Source organism: Myotis davidii, unplaced genomic scaffold (genome assembly GCF_000327345.1).
Source record: "Myotis davidii unplaced genomic scaffold, ASM32734v1 scaffold1703, whole genome shotgun sequence".
Taxonomy (NCBI): domain Eukaryota; kingdom Metazoa; phylum Chordata; class Mammalia; order Chiroptera; family Vespertilionidae; genus Myotis; species Myotis davidii.
The window spans coordinates 255,019-274,615 of NW_006293780.1; the positions used below are offsets into that span (position 1 = coordinate 255,019).

The 19,597-nt window shown below is 51.6% G+C and overlaps 1 long non-coding RNA gene across 2 annotated transcripts in view; it reads right to left on the reverse strand.

Annotated features, from left to right (window-relative positions):
* Nucleotides 1–19,597, reverse strand: part of LOC102764656 — a 76,820-nt gene that overhangs the window by 56,288 nt on the left and 935 nt on the right. Inside the window, exon 1 of one of the 2 annotated variants that reach the window (XR_001514531.1) lies at nt 8,961–8,985. The exons of the other annotated variant lie outside the window; for it this stretch is intronic. This is a non-coding gene — a long non-coding RNA (uncharacterized LOC102764656). Of the gene's footprint in view, nt 1–8,960; nt 8,986–19,597 lie in introns of those variants that run through there. 2 annotated transcript variants of the gene reach the window in all.

Here is a 19,597-nt window from a genome sequence, read left to right on the forward strand (position 1 = left end):
CTTGGCACTATGTGTTTTAACCAAGGTCACCTCTCCAAGAAAGGTTGTTTCCCCAGGTAGGGATTTTCCCCAGAACCTAGACACAGAACCTAGAGACAGAACATGGCAAAAGATCCTGGACAGAAACTGGCAACAGAACCTAGAAACAGAACCTAGCGAGAGAACCTGGCTGAAGAACCTAGACACAGAACCTAGAGACAAAACCTGGCTAGAACATGGCAAGAGAACCTGACTAAAACCTGGCTACAGAACCTGGCTGGAGAACCTGGAGAACCTAGCTGGAGATCCTAGACAGAACTTGGCTGGAGAACTGGAAACAGAACCTGGCTGGAGATCCTAACCAGAACTTGGCTAGAGATCCTGGCTAGGCTGCTGATCAACTGAACGCTGTCTCCATGTCATTCCTTCTTCGCCAACTCCGTCCACACCTTTGGGGACCCCTGGATCTGTTGGGGTTGACCCCAGCAGTGGCAGGTCAAGGTCCCAAGAGAAGGCGGGACAGTCAGAGACCCAGTGAGCTCAGAGTCAGTGGAGAGAGCTAGTGCAGTGGGTCAAGCAGCCCCGTGGGGCTGAGGTAGGTGAGGCCTTTGGGCCACAAGGGAACTCTGATGAAGTGGACCTGACCCAGTCAGGGAAAGCAAAGAGGGCTTTGAGGAGGAGGTGTCTCAGGAGCTGCCTCTTCTGAGATGACTATATTTCCCCAGAGAGAGAAGGCTGGGTGGGCAGTGCAAGCTGAGTCTGGCATGTGCAAGACGGGGGTGGGGGACGGACAGGCTATATTAGACAGGGTTGTGGGGTGATGCCCACTGCTGGCAAGGCAGAGGGGAATAAGGGAGACTGAGTGATAAAGATCCCAGGACAGGGTGGTGGAGGGGGCAAAGAATCACCACACCAAGGCCTCTGGGCTCTGTCCTGAGGGTGCCGGAGCTCATGGGTATTCCACGTCATCTGAGTGCGTGTGGCGGGCACAGGCGAGAAGGCACCCACCTTCGTTTTGAACTGCAGACTCCGACCCAGTGGGTCTGGGGGAGTGTGTGCATTTCCCCCAGGTGCCCCCAGGTGCAGTCGTTGCTTGTTCCCAGACTACACTAGGAGCAGCAAGGGATTGTGGGAGCATTAAAGAGCAGAATCTCAGCGGTTAGAGCGCCAGCCCGTGCACTGAAGGGTCATGGGTTCGATTCCCAGTCAAGGGCACATATCTGGGTTCCAGGTTCAATCCCTGGTGTTGGTCAGGACACATGTAGGAGGCAACCAATCAATGTTTCTTTCTCCCTCTCCCTCCCTTCTACTCTCTAAAAATCAATGATCAATGGAAAAAATATCCTCAGGTGAGGATTAACAAAAAATAAGCATTCAGTAGAATGGAGGAAAGGAGGACCAACCGGATGCAGTAAAGCTAGAATGGAATCCAGTCTTCAACAGTTCGCCAAGGCCAGACTCAGCTCTACTTCACACCACCAGCCTGTTCCAGAACCTTCCATAGCACCTCGGAGTAGGGCCTCTCTTCCAGAGCCTTAGACCCCTGCATCACCATGGCAACAGCCCACAAACACGGGAGCCCGGGCCCCAGTGCCATAAACAACCCTGACAGATTCAATAAATACAAATGTACTACAGCAATTTGTGGGGAATTTATGAGAAATTAAAATTTCAACTTGGACAATAAACAAACCCATTTCAGAATTTGCCCGACTTAAAGTTAAATAAACCGCATGCAAGCATTTTTTCAGCATGATGCTGCAAGGCTACAAAATGGGCTGCCAGGAATGCTTCCTGAGCCTCGAAGCTGGGTGCTGCTGGGGAGAGCAGACCCGCACGTCTGCTTACCTCACAGGGTCTGTTCACCTCACAGGGCGCCTTCACAGTTTACAAGGCACCTGCACCTGTGTTCTCTCACCTGGTCCCCTAAATGCTCCCTGGGAGACGGTGAGGCAAGTATGGTGAACACGGTTATGACGATGAGCCCAAGGTCACACAGCTGGTCAAGGTCAGAGACAGGATGCAAACCCAGGTCGATCCGATTCCAAAAACACTGGGCACCACTGTGCACACACAAGCAGCCACCTGTGCATTTGCTGTACACACAAAAATTACACCCAAGTGAAGTATGATGTGGGGTGCTGCCTGACTTCTCTAGAAATCTGTCCTACTTAAAAAGCATCAAAAGGGGCTTCCTTCAAACAGATCAACCCATTCTCATGCACACACACTCACTCACCACCCAAGGGGCCAGGGGGGCTGAGATCCCCGGCTCATCAGTGTGAGCGTGGCGACTGCAGCAGCTGTTTCCAAGACGAAAGGCGAAGAAGTAAGGAGACAACGGTGGAGAGAACACCGGGAGGTGTTAAACCTCTGCTTTCTGGAGTCAGAGATTCGCAGGAGGGGAGAGTGAGATGGAGCCCCAGAGATCCCATCAGGCCACCAGCCTATTTCAGAGAAGGAACTGGAGCCAGGCCCAGATGCGGGGGAAGGGGGCCCTGCTGCCCAGACCTGGGGCCTCCGGCGCCAGCAGCCTTGACTTAATGCCCTCTCCTCCCACGAGTGTCCCACAACTCGGGAACACCGACAGGTGCCCGGCGGCCATCCTCTCCAGGCTTGCAGGCTCTATGACCCAAGTTTCCACTTGAGCAATACATGGTCTCGTGAGTGACTACAAACAGGTGGCAGAGATTCGCCAGCTGGGCACATGGTGTCGGCAGTAGCCCTCCCTGCTTCCAAGTGGACAGCCCCCTCTCACCCCTGCTCTTCTGATGTGGCCCTAGGGTTGTCTGTCTCTCTAAGACATAGGTACCAAGGTGATTGGAGGCTTAGTCATCTCAGTGTCCCCAGAGGACAGGAGAGGGCCTGCTGCCGGGGGCTGGGTGCAAGTCCAGTGATGGAAAGAATGAAGGGACCAGCCCGTTGGGCCCCAGTCCTGTGAGCGTATCAGTTCCCTCCAAGAATCAATCACAACCAGAAAATGGGCCCATGGGATGACAGCTGCAGGAGCATCTGCAAGGGCTGGGCAGCAAAGTCGGGGCTGGGGTGCCATGCTGGAGGCTGGGCCCCACTCCTGACTGCTCAAGTATGGCACTTTGGGGGGCACAAGACACAATGCTGCTCTGCCCTGAGGTCACAAAGCAGAGCGGAGAGGGGTGCTGGTCGCTCCCTGCTAACCCCACCCATCCTCCTCCCTGCTCTGTGTCGGCAGGCCGACCTCTGAGGACTGAAGCACTCAGGATCCCAGGCTTCCAGCTCCATTCGGCCTACAGGGGACACCAGGATGAGATCAGAGGGCAACAGGAGAGGGGCTGGTGTATGTGTTCCCCTCTCCCAGCTTCAACAACACGCCTGGCCCTGCAGGCCCCGGTCCCACTGGCCCAAGGAGCAACTAACAGCTCCCACAGCGAAGCTCTCAGTGCCGCTCCAGCCCCATCTGGGCCGTTCACGCTGCCCACACCTCTGCGAGCAGTCCCCACGTTAAAGTCTCTATCTCCCTGGTCTTCTTGACCTTAGAGGGTAGGTGCCATGACAACCTTTTTCCAGGTGCGGAGGCTGTAGCCCACAGGGCAGATAGCTCGCTGGTAAGCGGGCCACCAACAAGGTCACATGGGTAAGGCTGGTCGTTGGGGGACTACGGGATGCTTGCTGCCTCTGAGGGAGATGGAGTAGGAGGTGGCAGCTCCCCAGCCGCCCCGGTTTCTCATGCCGTCTGAACGTCCCCCGGCTCACAGACGCAAAGAGGAGCAAAGCACCACAGAGGGTCTCCTGAAGGACCCTGTACAGACAGCCCAGCCCAGCCCAGGAAGCAGCCTGCAGCCTGGCAGTGCTGGGAGGAAGTGGGACTCGGGGAGCACCTGGGACCAACCAGTCCACGCTCCTGGTCCCCAACCCTGTGTCAGGAACACAGGCGGGCAAAACGCCCACGGGCCGGGCTGCAGCCAGGCCCCAGTGCCCAGCCGCAAGGAGCAGAGAGAGGGGGTCTGGGGCCTGAATCAGAAAGAGAGGAGGGAAGAGGGGACACAAGGAGGAGAAACAGATGCCACTTACGTGCCTGGAGGCATTCAAAGTGCAGGTCAAACTTCAAAGCAGTGGTCTCTTCCCACAATTCCCTATAATGCTTGGGGGGTGTTCCCCAAGAAGCACATATTACTTTTACAAACTGCAAAAACAGCATGTATACTTTATTATTTACATAGCTCAAAGAGATCACCACTGGCTGCCCCCAATGACAGCACAGCCAGACATCCACCACAACACTGTTTACAACAGTGACAGACCGTTGCCAGGGTCCTCCGGGAGAACCTGCCGACTTCAGCTGCAGAGGGAATACTACGCAGCCATTAAGAAAGCGAGGCTCGGCGGAACGTTCAACGAGGGGAAATGCTACCGATAGGCTAAGTGTGTTTGTGGGGAGATTACAAAAGAGGAATAATTTTGTTTAAAATCTACAAATACATGTTCTATTTCTTCACACAGAGCAAAGACTCCAAGGACCTGGTGCAGGGTGCCTGCTGAGCACCCTGGGCTGCGGGTACACACACGTGGCTCCCACAGCCACCTCGGAGCCTCTCCTGGACCTTCTGCAGAGACATTTCCAAACCCCTCAGCAGGCAGATTACGAAAGAGGAATAATTTTGTTTAAAATCTACAAATACATGTTCTATTTCTTCACACAGAGCAAAGACTCCAAGGACCTGGTGCAGGGTGCCTGCTGAGCACCCTGGGCTGCGGGTACACACACGTGGCTCCCACAGCCACCTCGGAGCCTCTCCTGGACCTTCTGCAGAGACATTTCCAAACCCCTCAGCAGGGTCAGAGATCTCCCAGGCGCAAGGTAAGCTTTCGCCGCAGCCTGGCCCCTTGGCAGCTCCCTCCTGTTTGTGGCAGCGCACAAACGGGTCCATAACGGCCCAGCTGGAGGGTTCCTGGGGGTTGCTGGGAACAGGCGGGCTCGCGGTCAAGGCCGAGGCCTGGCTGGCCGTATCACACCTCAGGGATTTTCCTCTTCTCCCCGTCAGGGGTCATTGTCCCCATCGGACAAATGAGGGCACGGAGCCCTCAGACAGCAAAGCCAGGAGGCAGAGGCCAGAGCTGGCCTGGGTCGCCCCCGTTTCTAATGAAGTGAGTGCCTGAAACAGCCACCTGGGAATGTTCAGTCAGCACACAACCTTATCGAGCCGTGGGCTGGAGGGAGGGCCAGGCCTCCCGGTATAAAGTTTAATAGCTGTGCCCCTCCCCCACCAGGTATGCCCCTGTTTTCTGTGTCAGGCTCCCCTGCCCCCAGCCTAGGCCATTAGCTCAGTCCCAAAGGCATCCCTTCCCCTCCAGGCTTCTGATGATTCTGTCCAAACACTGCAAATAACATCCACTTGGCAGGGCCTGCAGCGAGAATATTGCCCAGGCAGGAAGAGGGGCGTGAGCCCAGGACTGCTCCAGGCCAGGAAACCCACCCCTCCTGCCCAGGGACCCAGCGGCCCCACCCATCAAGTATGGGAGAGGCTCAGAGGCCAAATTTCTACCAAATTAGACAAGTGATCTCAGGATCAAGAAAACCAGTGAGCTGCTGAGAGGGCCTTACCCCACACCCAACCTGTCCCCCGGGAGGCCTTCTCTCATCTCACTCATCAATCCCATCCCTTTCTGGGAGATGAGCCCCAGAGAGGTTTTGCCACTTGCCCAGGGTTGCACAGCTACAAAGGGGCCAGCTCACCAGACCCAGTCCAGGGAGGCAGCCTCCTGAGCAGAGAAGGCACTGGCTTTGCCACTGCACACCCAGGAATCCAACCCCAGCTCTACAACTCGCTCCCTGGGTGGCACAGGGCAAAGACACCTGCTTGTCTGAGCCTCAGTGCTCTCACCAGACAAGTGAGGGAGCAGGCTAGGCACAAACAGGAGTTACCTGGGCTGGTTCACAGCCAAAGCCTTCGGAACAGTCACGTGGCGTTTCAGAGCCTGACACAATCTTACTGGGCGGTGTCTGCCCACACAGTAATCTTGAGAACCCAGGAGCCCTAAATGTTCCCCCAGGACACCTGACCAAACCCTCCCCCCCGCATTCCCATCGGACCGCTGAGCGCCTCCCAAGTGGCTTCTGTAGAAGTGATGACAGCCCTGCCCCACCGCCAAGTTCCCGGACACAGTGCAAGCCGGGATCTCCTTATAGGGTATGCTCTGAGGCCATTACAGAAAGTTCAAAAGAAATGCTCCGTCTAATGGTCGTGCTGGAAAACAAGCCAGCGTGGAAGGGGAGCCCGTGGGTCCCCAAGAGGGCTGCCCCTGCTGCCACTTGCACAGGACACCAGAGAACTCGGGAGGAAGATGGGGCCACGTGGTTCCAAGGGGGGTTCTCAAGGTGAGGGTGGCTGAATGGGGAGAAAGATGGAGCCGAGGGTCCCGCAAGCTTCTGGAACCATGAAATCTCAGCCAATGGTGAGCTAGCTCGCAGGGTGTGAGGGGAGCTAGGACCTGCCTTCTGTGGCCAGGGTCGAGGGTCAGTACCCCTCAGAGATGAGGCCTTCACCCGATCCTGGCTGGTCCCAAGAGAGACAGATAGAGGGAGGAGAAACTCAGCCTGTGGCCTCAAAGGCACCCAGCCAGGGCACACTGCTCCAATCCCAGCAGGCACTGCGGCCAGCCATCCCTGCTCCCAAGAGAGGACCTCAGGGTGCCAAGCTCAGCAGACACCCAAGGACGCGCAAGCTGGCACCTCACTGCACCACAGCAGGACAAGCAGCCCTGTCAGCCATGCTCTAAGCAAACGGACAGATGGATTTGTGCTGCAGACAGTTCTGGCTTCTTGACAACCAATCAAACAAGAGAGAGCCTTTCATTCTGGCTCACCTAACCACACAGTCATTCACTACACACACCCCATTTGGACTCATGTAACCTGTCCAATTCTAAGTCCAGAGCCCAAGTGTGTTGGACATGGCTGGCTGCAGCCCAACACCTGCCTCATCCTCTTCTTCAGTTACAGAACCCCAAGTTCATGTGAGGTGACAGTGTGTCCGGCTTGTTGGCCCCGAGATGTTAGGATGCTTGGTCCTAATGTAGACAGCAGTGTAACGTGGGACTTCTAAGGGAGGCCACCTAACGAAAGCAGATGTGGGGGTGCACTGCGCCTTCCTCCTACCTGGAAAGTAGGCGTGGTGGCAGAGCCTCGGCAGCCATCTTCAGCAAGGAGGTGGCCTTGGGCCCAGAAGCCAGTGAGGAGGGCGGGTGGCGCAAGCACAGAGGAGCGGGTTCTATATGACTTTATAGAGCTCCCTAGGCCGCCTGCATCCAGCTCCTTTGACACAAACAGAACTCAATGTACTGTTTTACTCAGAATGTGGTTATTTCCTCAGCTACTGGCAGCAGGTCGCAGATCCCAGTGGCTCCACAGTCCAGCTGCAGGTGGGTGCACAGGGTGCTGGAGAGTGGGAGCTGGCCAGGCATAAGGGGGTGGCGGGTGGGGTCCAGGAGAGGCCCCTGCAAGGTGCAATGTCCCTGCATGAGGGACCCATGGCCGCCATACTTCTGCTTCTATAGTTCTCCCTTTACATGCAGGTCAAGGCAGAGATTTCCTACTCGTGACACTGACAAGGTTCTTCTACATTTTCGGAACGAAGGTTCAATCCTCTCCATGTTTTCACTCCCCCGCCTAAGGACTTAGGGAGCCAATCTCATTTCCCCATATGCACTGGCTACCAGGAAGCTCAGCAGTGCCCCGGCGTCCTCCCAGCAGCCGGCCCATCAGGTAACGCTACATCCTCCTCTGTCAGTCCGTCTTGATGTACTTCTATTTTACTAGCCTTTCCCATGAGGAAAGACAGTAAAAGAGAAAGCATACAGAACACCAAAAGCCAGGAACATGCCTGGACTATAAAGTCAATGAAAGCAACTAATTTATCTCTTCTGAGAATAGTTAGAATGGCCTCTTACCTAATAAATTAGCACTTCCATAAGAATAGGGAAAGCTCCAGTTCATGTACACTTTCTGACCTTTTAAGACAGTGCTACACGATAAATCAACCTGCTGGGGGAAAAAAAATGCCGAGACCCCCGCCCAGCCCCAGCCTTCACACTATCAAGAGCAGGTTAAGAACCTTCCACGATATTCAAATGTTTCTATTCTGTTTTCTACGTTCAAAGGCGCCACCAGTCAGAACTATCACTTAAATGTTCCCGTCTCCATTTCAAAAGTAGTAAAAGGTTTTTAAATAAGTGTCAGAGAACTGGGTGGGGGCTATATAGGCACAAGAAAAAAAAAAGAGGTTAGCAGTTACTGCTGAAGAATGAGATGTTGAGAACTTTAACAATTCATGTATTTCTGTAATATTTCCTTATTTTCCACTGGTTTCCAACGATTTCTTTTTTTTAAAATATATTTTATTGATTTTTTTTACAGAGAAGAAGGGAGAGGGATAGAGAGTTAGAAACATCGATGAGAGAGCAACATCGATCAGCTGCCTCCTGCACACTCCCTATTGGGGATGTGCCCGCAACCAAAGGTACATGTCCTTGACCAGATTCGAACCTGGGACCCTTCAGTCTGCAGGCCGACGCTCTATCCACTGAGCCAAACCGGTTACGGCTAGATTTCTTGATAAGATACATCTATAAGCCAGCATGTACGGGAGGTGGGCACAGCCCCCAGAAGAACGAGACGTGAGCCATGGCCCTAAGGAGCTTGGGGGAGGGAGGGAAGCCCCCACAGCACGAAAATAACCATGAACTGGCAGCTTCTGTGCCTATGAAGCTGGAGGCCCAGTAAAGGGAGGGGCTCTCTGGGACAGGTGTCCAGGCTTTGAGTGGCCATGAGCTTGGTCAGACAGGTCGAGGCGTGTCCAGATGGGACAGAAAGAGGGGTGTGATGGCTGCAGGACAGGCTGTGTGGTGCACCTGAGGGTGTGGCTCGGGGGGGAGGGAGGGGTGTTCTTCAGAGCAAGAACGAACTGTCAAGGGCCTCATGGATCCCTCCAAGGAATGGGACTTACCCTGCACCCTCGGTTGTAGCCAAGCTGGGACCAGATGGGGCTTGTTTGAGAAAGGGCACTCTGGCAGCAGCGGGGCCCAGTGCAGGAGACACATCCAGACACCCCGTGCCCAGGAACTGCCAGGAAGCACTGGTTTCAGAAAAGACATAAAATCAGCAGTGGGTGTGGAGGTCAAGACATGGACCTCGGTGCCAGCATGCTCACACCAGCTCCGTCTCCTGCTGCTAGCAGAGGAACGAAGTTGAGTTCTCTCTGACTCAGTTTCCTCATCTGTAAAGTGGGGATAATCAAAGTCTATTAAATAGAGGTAGTAATAGTGCTACTAACAGCACCTCCCTAGATTGTGGTGAAGATTAAATTAGTGACCACACGGAAGTGCTTAGAGAAGTCTCCAAACTCAGTGAGGCTGAGTCTGCATCCCTTTGATCACCTCCCAACACCCTTATGCCGGCCACTCCGAAGGTGTCCCAATATGAACAATTCCCCAGGACCCAATCAATTCATGCACGTCTTGGCAGACAGGATGCTAGCCAGGGCCTCGAGTACCTGCCCACTCCCCCCCTCAACCTCCCCCCTCAGTGCTGTCCTTCACCCACCTCCCACAGTGCAGAGGCAGACCCAGGAGGCGGTCCCATCACCTGATAGACGCAACCCACCCCAAAGGCCCATCCAGAGTTTAGAACGAGGACTAGCCCTTACTTTGCAAAGGCACATCTGCAACCTTTACAGAGGAACGGACAGCACGGAGACCTGCCTGGAAACCGCCCAGGAACAGGGTCTCCAGGAGACCACACTGACCACGTGCTGACGGGCATCACGCTCAGGGACGGGCACGAAGGGACTCAGCAAACCACGTTCTCTAATTTGGTGTGTCGTGTGACTGTTTCCGTAACAGAAAGTAAAACTAATAACAATAAATAAGCCTCCTGGAACCAAGCTGCCTCGGTTTAGATCTCAGCTCCTCCACTCGGTACCCGCAACCTTGGCAAACCACTTAACCTTTCTTTGTTTCCATGTTCTCGTTTATAACAAGGACAACAACATTACACACCTCACAGGGAAGCTGTAAGGAATAAATGAATTAAAACATGTAAATCCTATGACCTTGTCGGGCACAAAGCAAATGCTCAATCAACATTAGCCATTTATAATTGCAAGCCAGTTGGCGGAGTGACTGCCATTCCAGCATCCTCACAGAGGCGTCAGCGGCTGCCAACACCGCTTGGGCAGCCCTGGGTCCCCCAGTCCCCTGCATCTAGCACAGGGCCAGGCCTGGGGACTCCGCAATAAGCAACCTCCGAGTCACTGGCCTGGGACACCCCCATGTACGCACTGCAGGTGGGAATGAGAGAGGGCCTAAGGTCATGGGCACCGCCACACTGAGAGATGTGATGCCTAAGACCCAGTGTCATCACTTCTAGAAGTCAATCCAAAGAGAGAGCCTGAGATGTGCACACACACTGAGGTCCAGAGACACCCAGAGTGCCCTGTTCCTGACAGCAAACCAGGACTTCCCAAAGCTTGAGGTGCCAGAGCAGAGACGCTAAGACACAGGGATGGTGGGAAGTGACCTGCTGCTGGGATAGTCACGTCAGCGGTGATTAAATCGCACAAGCAAATGACCACCCACCCCGCTAAATGCAGGTCCCAAAACTATGGGCACAGAAATAGCCCAACTTGGATTCACACAAAATGTAATAAATAGCCTGTTTTTGGTAAAAATATGAAAAAAATATATCAAAATAATTGTTTTAATGATTACCTCTGGGTTTTCATTTTCAGGCCTGTCTTTATTTCCCAAGATTTCAACAACGAGCACATATTAGCTGAGGAAAGGATAGTCCAGAGTTTTTTTACAAACACAGATCCTCAGGGCCTGCCCTGTCCATGCTTACACATAAATTTCTCTACCTCTACTTGTTAAATATATAGCCTAAGTAAATGACTGAGAATGAAAATAATTTTCAATGTTTCATTTAAAAACTATGCATTTCAAATTTTAAACAATAAAATAAAATCTATCTTCAAAAAAGGAATTAAACTAAAAATCACAATAGAAACCAAGTGGTAGCATGGGGACGTGGGGGGAAACCTCAGTCCTTACACTGACAATAATTTTTCTAAGCAGCACAGACTCATCCACAGCTTCCCCACTCGCTCCCCATAAGCCACACTGTTTATAACAAAGGATGAGGAAAAATAAACTCATTCCTTAAGCTTCCATTAGGTGCCTTAGGTCCTGTGTGGTGTCATCACTTAAAAGGTGAGGAAAGTGAGCTCACACACAGTCAGAAACCAGACTACCTGGAACTCCAGCAAGCCCAGACCTCGAGGCTCCACAGGGAGGGTGAATAGACAGCCAAGAACAACCTATATTTCAATTATGGCTCCACCCCTCGCTGGTGTGGCTCAGCTGGTTGAGTGTTGTTCTGTGCTCTGTAAAGTCACTGATTCAATTTCCAGGCAGGGCAAATACCCCGGCTGCAGGTTCGGATGTATTTGGGAGGCAACCAATCGATGTTTCTCTCTCACAGCAATGTTTAAAAAAAAATCAGCCCTAGCTGGTTTGGTTCAGTGGATAGAGTGTCTGCCGGTCTGCTGATGAAGGGTCCCGGGTTTGATTCCAGTCAAGGGCGTGGACCTCAGCTGCAGGTTCCTCAGCCCTGGTTGGGGTGTCTCTCCCTCACCCTTCTACTCTCTCTAAAAATCAATGGAGGCATGAGTTGGGGGAGGGGAGGGAATGGGGCAATAAGGACACATATGTAATACCTTAATCAATAAAGAAAAATCATTATAAATAAAAAATAAAAATCAATGGAAAAACCATGTGGGAAAGTTCTGTACAGAGCCCACTTCCCCATCCTGTAGTCACCCTCCCTGGAGGTGCTGGGTCTGCTGGCAGGGGTCAGGGTGGCCTTCGGGGAGCCCCTGCCCATGAAGTGGCCGAATGGCTACCATGGGCTCATTCAGTGGCAAGGATGTCAGGCCCACAGTAAACACCAAAGCAACTAATATTCCCAAAGCCCCTTACACCTGGCTCCCGAGCACTTGGAGGGAGCAGGTGGAAGGAAAAAATGTTTACAGGTGCCCAGCTCCACCTGGACTTCTATCCCTGGAAATAAAATCCAGTGAGGGCACCCTGGAGAGAGTACAGGTGCCAGAGGGAACCCAGCTGGGAATTAATCATTTGACACCTTTAACTGCATATCTTATAAAAACAACTTTGGAACCATGTGAAAATGTCACCTAAATAACAAATTTATTTGTTAAAGTTTAGCAGAGAATTTGGCTCTATAATCCCTCCCTCTAGGTATGATGAAGGCAGCTACCGAAGTTACCTGCCTGCATTCAGCACACCTACCAGAACCAGCTTTCTCTCCCCTCCACTCCTCCTCCTGCACCCCAACTCTGGAAACTGACCTTCAGCCTCCCTCACCCCCCACATCCACGTAGGCACCACATTATGCCATCTATCTCCTCAGCCCTCCTCTACTTCCTTAATTCTTGCAAAACCCCATCGCCCCCACTCAGCTGTGTTGCAGCCTCCAGTTCGGCCCTGTCCAGTCACCTCCTCTGTGCCCTCCCAGAGGGCCCTTGCCCCATGGTCCCTAACTGGAGCCAGCACTCTATCCCACAGAAGCCCCTCAATGCCCCCTGACTCCGGGCCCCATGAACAGCTCACTGGACATTCTTGTGGTCCAGCCCTGCCACCCGCTCTGGTCTGGTTCTGGCCAACCCCCTCATGGTCAAGGCCCCAAACCAGAGCCTCCAAACCACTCCGGGTCAACAGAGCCCTTGCCCAGCCCCTGGGTCCTTGTTCACGTGGCACTCCCTGCCTGAAAGACATTCCAACACCTCCCCACCCACACCTACACCCAGTTTACTCCCTACTAAGAGGCATCAATTTTCCTATGAGGTTTTCTCCAGCCTCTGCCTACTCCCCGCTTTAAGTGCTGGCCCCTAAGTCCTTGAAGGCCCCTACCACAGCACAGACAAGCCCTCCCAGCCCTCTGGGCATGCCCATGAGCCGGGGCAGCCATCACCGAATCTCCAACTCCAGGTGCCCAGCACCCAGTCATCAGCCCTGGGCTCACGGCCACTCCCAGTGTCTCTCTTTGTTGGCGTTTCCTTTCCTGCTTGAACATCCACCACCCAACTCCCTTCCCTCAGTAGTTTGTGCAGAAAGGGGGCAAAGGCAGAGACAAAGAACTCCCACTTCTCCAGCAAGCAGCAACTCCAGAGAGACCCCGAGCACAGCCATGCCCGCCTGCGCGCTGGGGCCAGTGGGGAACCTGCTCCTCGCCCTGGAGATACAGCGGCTGCTCCAAGCGCGTTTCAGTCTGAATTCTCAAAGAATTTGGAAGGAGGACAGCGAATCTATAATCAGCGAATCTATAATCAGCGACAGAACTTCTCACGCTTACGGCTTGCTCATTTGCATTTTAAAATAAAACGCCAACCCCTCACAAGCTAAGAGTCATCTCCTTCTCCCCGTGTGCTTAGAAAACACCTGGGGAAAGACAGCCCAAGAGCAGGCTGGGGCGGGAGATGGGGGTGGGCAGGGCAGTGAGAACCTTGTTCTTTTGGGGTCTCCTGCCACCAAATGCTGGGCTGTTCTGAAAGGGGCGGTGGAGACCAGAGATGAGGAAACCTCAAGGGCTTCCCTGGCAAGCCTTCCCCACAGGCCAGGTCAGAGCGGAAAATGCTCCTGGGGACACGCCCTGTGTGGCTGATACAGGCCTCCTCCCGGCCCTCAGCAGAGCCCCACCTCACTGCCCCCCTAGGCCACAGGTGACCCAAATGGCCAAAGAATGTCTCCTCCTTCCAACAAAGGCTCACTGGGTGGAAGTGCAGTGACGGCTGGGCCATGCTGGGCACTGGTCATCTTAGCAACTAGCTGTTTCCGGGGCAGAAGTAGCAGAAGAGCCTGGAGAGTGGAATCAGCCCTGGCCCAGGCTGTGGGCTTGGACCTGCCTCCCGGTCTATCAGGTGGACAAGGCTCATCACCAGTAGCAGGCTCTCCCTGCTCTCCTCCAGGAAGCCTTCCTAGCTTACCGTGCTGGGTCAGGACCCTCCTCTGGACCTACCCACCCACCTTGGTCTCTGGCTATAGACTGCAGACTGCTGGGCTGAAGGAATCTCACCTTGACCCATGTGAATCCTGCAGCTGCAGCCCGGTGCCGGGAGCTGGTCCATCCTTGCTGTTTCAAGGGACCTGGCGTATATGGCATCGTATATGGCATACTGTTCTTAATATGTTTGCTCACCTTCTTGGCACTATGTGTTTTAACCAAGGTCACCTCTCCGAGAAAGGTTGTTTCCCCAGGTAGAGATTTTCCCCTGAAGCTAGGGAGGGAATAAAACCCCTTAACTAAGTGCCAGGCGGGTAATTAATCTCTTTAACTATGAACAATCATGCTTAACACTAGATTGCCCAAGGAAGTCATTTTGACTGCTTGGGGAAATTTTTAAAAAAGTGCACAGAAGAAGAAGGCCCCCGAATTTTGAGGAACGATTGGACAACAACATTACCGGAAATGCGTGCATTTATTGGGATTTTATATGCTCGTGGAGCCTACGAGGCAAAAAATTTAAAACTCAGTTATTTATGGTCAGCAAAGTAGGGTCCCGAATTTTTTAGAAAAACTATGGCCAGAGAAAAGTTCAAGCAAATCCTACGATTTATTTGTTTTGACAAAAGAATCAAAAGAAGTAGGCACCTACAAACAAATGTTTGCCTTGGTTTCGGAAATATGGGACAAGTTCATTGAAAATAGTCAAGCTTGCTATCAACCAGGGCAAAATATAACAGTTGAGAGCAATTATTTCCATCAAAAGCCAGGTGCAGGTTTACACAGTATATGCCTAATAAACCCAACAAATTTGGCATCAAATTCTGGCTTGCATCAGATGTTAGTAGCAAATATGTTTTGAATGGTTTTCCTTATTTGGGGAAAGATGAACAACAACCATCGTCAATGCTTCTCAGTGAACACGTTGTTCTGAAACTTGTCAAGCCATATACAGGCTGTGGAAGAAATGTCATGACCGATAACTTTTTCACTAGCATGTCACTCGCGACAAAATAATCAAATGGCTCTTATTATTGAATTGAGTAAATTTCTTATATGACCAGTTCGGCTCTGTATTGAAATAACAGTTTTCATTTTTTTTCGATTACCGTCACATGATAACATACAAGTACATGATAAATTGTCGATACTTGATAAGTTGCAGTTGCTCAATAAGGTAAACTAGTTCTTGTTATTCGAATCTTTATGCAGTGATATTTGTTCTAATAAGTTGTTGATTTTATTTCTTTTGCGCCCTAAATTCATGAAAGAAATGTCGAATAACTTGTTATATAACTGTAAATAATATAAAAAATATTAAAAATTAATTTTAAACAAATTTCTTTACACATTAGTTATTCTTTCACAATGCAGTCATTTTGATGGCTTTTGGGCAATATAGGTATATACTAAATTTCAGTCTTTCTAGTGTTAAGCTACATAATCTTTACTCCCTGGAATGGAGATAAGAAACGCCCTAAGCTTTGGAGTAGAGATTGATAGGATTGGAATCAACTGGTATAAATACAGATGTAACAAGACAACAAGCCACAGAACCTAGACAGAACCTAGATACAGAACCTAGACTCAGAACCTAGAGACAGCACCTAGAGACAGAACCTAGTGAGAGAACATGGCAAAAGATCTTGGACAGAACCTGGCTACAGAACTTGGCTGGAGAAACTAGACAGAACCTGGGTGGGGGGGACAGGAGTGGTCTTTAGACACAGAACCTAGACTCACAACCTAGAGACAGAACCTAGTGAGAGAACATTGCAAAAGATCTTGGACAGGCAAGAAAACCTGACTAGAACCTGGTGACTGAACCTGGCTGGAGAACCTAGCAAGAGAACATGGACACAGAACCTGGCTGGAGATCCTAACCAGAACTTGGCTAGAGATCCCGGCTAGGCTGCTGATCAACTGAACGCTGTCTCTGTCTCATTCCTTCTTCGCCGACTCCGTCCACACCTTTGGGGACCCCTGGACCTGCTGGGGCTGGACCCCCAGCAGCCCAGTACACAGCTGGTACCCGGGAAAGACTGCCGAATGTTGCTGCAAGGAGAGGCCAGGCTGCCCAATCCACACCTGCCAGCTGGGAGGGCCTTTCACCCCAAAGGCTGAGTAAGGCCAACTGTTACCACCTGAAATGGTGGAGTCAGGAGGGCCTGTGCAGCCAGCATCCTCACTACAGCAGTACAGAGGAGGAAACCGAGGCAGAGTATCTGCAGACCATCACCTTCAAGACAGGTGCCTGAAACCATCATTGTCATGACAGGTACCTATGAGCATCTCCTTCAAGACAAGTGCCTGAAACCATCACCATCACCCCAGGTAGTCAGGGCATCTTGTCCCACAGCCCTTGCCCCACTCTCTCCGGCGCTCGCCTGAGCCCAGCACTAGCACAGAGCAGGCTCCCCCTGCTCCTGGCCCTCCCAGCCTCGGCCTCACCTGGGGCTCCTCACGCTACGTGAGCAGAGAATGGCAAGTTTTCCTTATTATCAGCATCCTCGGCCTCACAGACCCAGGTGAGGAAGGTGAGCGGCCAGCAGACAAGCCCCCCAGAGGCCTTTCTGGTTCTCAGCAGACACAGAGGCCCCGGAGCCCGAGGTGCCCAGCCTGGCCGGCCTCTGCATGACGGCACCTGCCTCAGGGCCCGATTTCTGAGAAGTAAACGGGATAATGTGGGAAAGCAATGGCCTTCAAACCAAACCCCCAAAATAAATGTTTAAAACTATGTTTCTATTTGCACATTTTCAAGTTGACATCTAAAATTTCTCATCATAAGTTTAAATACTTGTAGAGGATGTAATTTCTAACATATTGTAAATATTAACATTTCAAAATAAAACTGTTACTGTTTCTCTTTTAAATGGATCCAATGGAATCTAAATATCATAGCGATTTGAGAGCAACCACCCACCATCCATCTTAAAATTACAGAATCAGATTTTTAAGCACCTGGGAAGTTGGCAATGTTCCCTTTGCCTCCTCCAACTTCCCAATCCGCATCCCTTAGATGTTTCCACTCTCAGTTTGTTTTATGTTTAAAGGTCTTTTATTGATTATTATACTACGAGGCAAAAAAAGTGTATAAATGTTTTAATTTTTAAATTTCATGTGACCATAAAGCTCCAAGTGTAAAGAATTTTCTTCTGGACAGACTTATTATCACAATTACTACTAGTACATAATTAATGCAACAGAAATATATTACAAATTTATATTAACAATAAGCACAAAAAATTAAAGCCTTGTTAGAAATACATCTCAGAAGAGATGAATGGAAATTTAACTGCTTCCTGTATCCACAGAATGGATAACACCTATTGCTAGAATAAGACTGAGTTTATTATCAATTCTATCTCCATTTTGCAATTTGTATAGCTATAAGTGCTGAGACCACTCATTCAAATAAATAAGATGAAATGGAAAGAGATTTACCACAGCACATTCTCTGAATTCCTTCAGAATTCTATGCAAAGAATTACAGTAATTTATTCTCAGAAATTAATGTTCTTCTATCAGCTGACAACTCAATCAAGTCCTCTTTCAGTTTCACTGCAGAAAAAGGAAGTCCCTCACGTGCCCCAGGATCACAATGACAGCCTCGTGACGCGCCCCCCACCTCCCGCCCCGTCACACACCAGATTCATGTCTGATAACGAGGGTGCGGTTCTCCTGCAGATAACCAGCTTCCCGCAGGCCAGCTTCCGTGCCTCCTGCTTTACCCAAGTTAACTGCACGCAGCCTAACAACGTTTTCAGGGGACAGGTACCATCGTTATTCCATCTAACAGACAGGCAGACTGAGGTCACACAGCCAGAACCATGAACCCAAGTGTCTGGCTCCCCACCAGACCGTGCTCTGCCTCCACGGAGATGGGAGGGGGGCCGATGTAAAGGGGTGGCCGGGAAGGACGGTTTACAGCTCCTTCCCCAGCAGGTCAGCTGTGAGAATGAGCACGAGGAAGCGAGGAGCTGCAAAATGGACTTCTTAAATGTACTCCCACTGCCGCCCGGGAGCGGTCACACACACGCTTGTCCAGAGTAAATGCCGCCGATGCCCAGCACCCAAAGAACCAAGTGAATGAGGCACTCACTGGCACTGCTGCCGTTTACAGCAGGAGAGAAGTAACTCCCATGACGGGACAAGCACTGCAGATCTAACCAGCGTCTTGGTCCTCTCTCCCGCCTACAGGCCCAACATCCTTTACTAAACGGTAGCCAATCCCCAGGTGATAAGAGGCCTGAGAGGCTTTAGTAAAAGGACAGACAGCCTATTACCATGTGGGCTTTGGAGAGAGACAGACCCGCATTCAACTCCCAGCTCTAACCATTTAACAGCTGAGTCCCTCAAGAGACGTCACAACATCTGAGTCTCTTTCCTCATCTCCAGACATGAAAACTCCACCCACATCACTAGGTGGCTGCACAAAACGAAAGAATACCCATCAGGGCACCTGACACAGGAAACACTGGCAGCCCTTCCATCACTGACCCCTAAGTGACTGGCCAGTCATCTCCAGCAGCCTCAGCCTGGGGACCTGGCACCCAGAAGCCTGGCTGGTTTTTAAAAACCAGCTAAATGGATTCCCTTCCCATTTTTGCAATGAGTTTCTCTGTGTCTTGAAATTTTAAGTTCTCCAAACACCCGGGGATGCCAGGAGGAGGTGAACAGAGAAGCGTTGAGGTGGGTTTTATTTTTAGAGGCCGGTGTGGAGAGCATCCAGTTTGGCTTCATTCTGGTCCCCAGCCACCACTTCCTCCCCATGGCACCACCAAAGTGAACAGCAGACACATCCAGAAAGATTTCATAACTTTCTGCCGGGTACTTAATTCTAAAATAATGGCTCCAGTCTCCAGTTCCAGCCACAGGCTAAGTGGATTAAGGTTTTAGCTTAAATCCTCCGGGGAAGCCACGTAAATTGAACACACTGACCCCCGGGTTGTCCCTCACGCCCTGAGGTTCCAAAGCCCCCCCGTCGCGTGGTGGGGTGGCACCCCACTGTGTCCCATCTGGAATCTGCGTGAACAGGAATCAGGTGTTGGAGGACGTGCACATTTCTTCCCCTTTTAAGCAGCTATTTGTTGGTGAGCACACAGTCACTTCCTCCAAAAACGGCTCCCAACAGAAATTCCCGAGCGGGCCCTGAGGAGAGGTTGGAGCTGACCTCAGGGAAGCACTAAGCTCTGGCTGCGGCCCAGGCCCTGCCGGTGGGACAGCTACCTGCAAGGGAGCCCCGTGCTACAAGGTAACCATCGGAAGGACTGAGACACAAAGGAGCGGAAGCATGCTGGAGCAGGAAGGAGCTGAGCCACCCGGCCCAGAAGGGCAAACTTACAATGCAGGCCCTCTCCCACGCAGGACCACCCGCCCACAGGCACTGTCAATCGATCCCTTCCTTCAGCCATTCAGATGTAGAACCCTCCAGGCACCCGCAGTCAATCAATCAGAAATGCCCTGAAGGCAAACTTCTCAGCCATTCCTGAACTCTGACTTCCCCTTTTGATACAGAGCAAGTAAGGGCCACAGAAAGCTCAGAGCTAGCACCTCCGCAGAGAC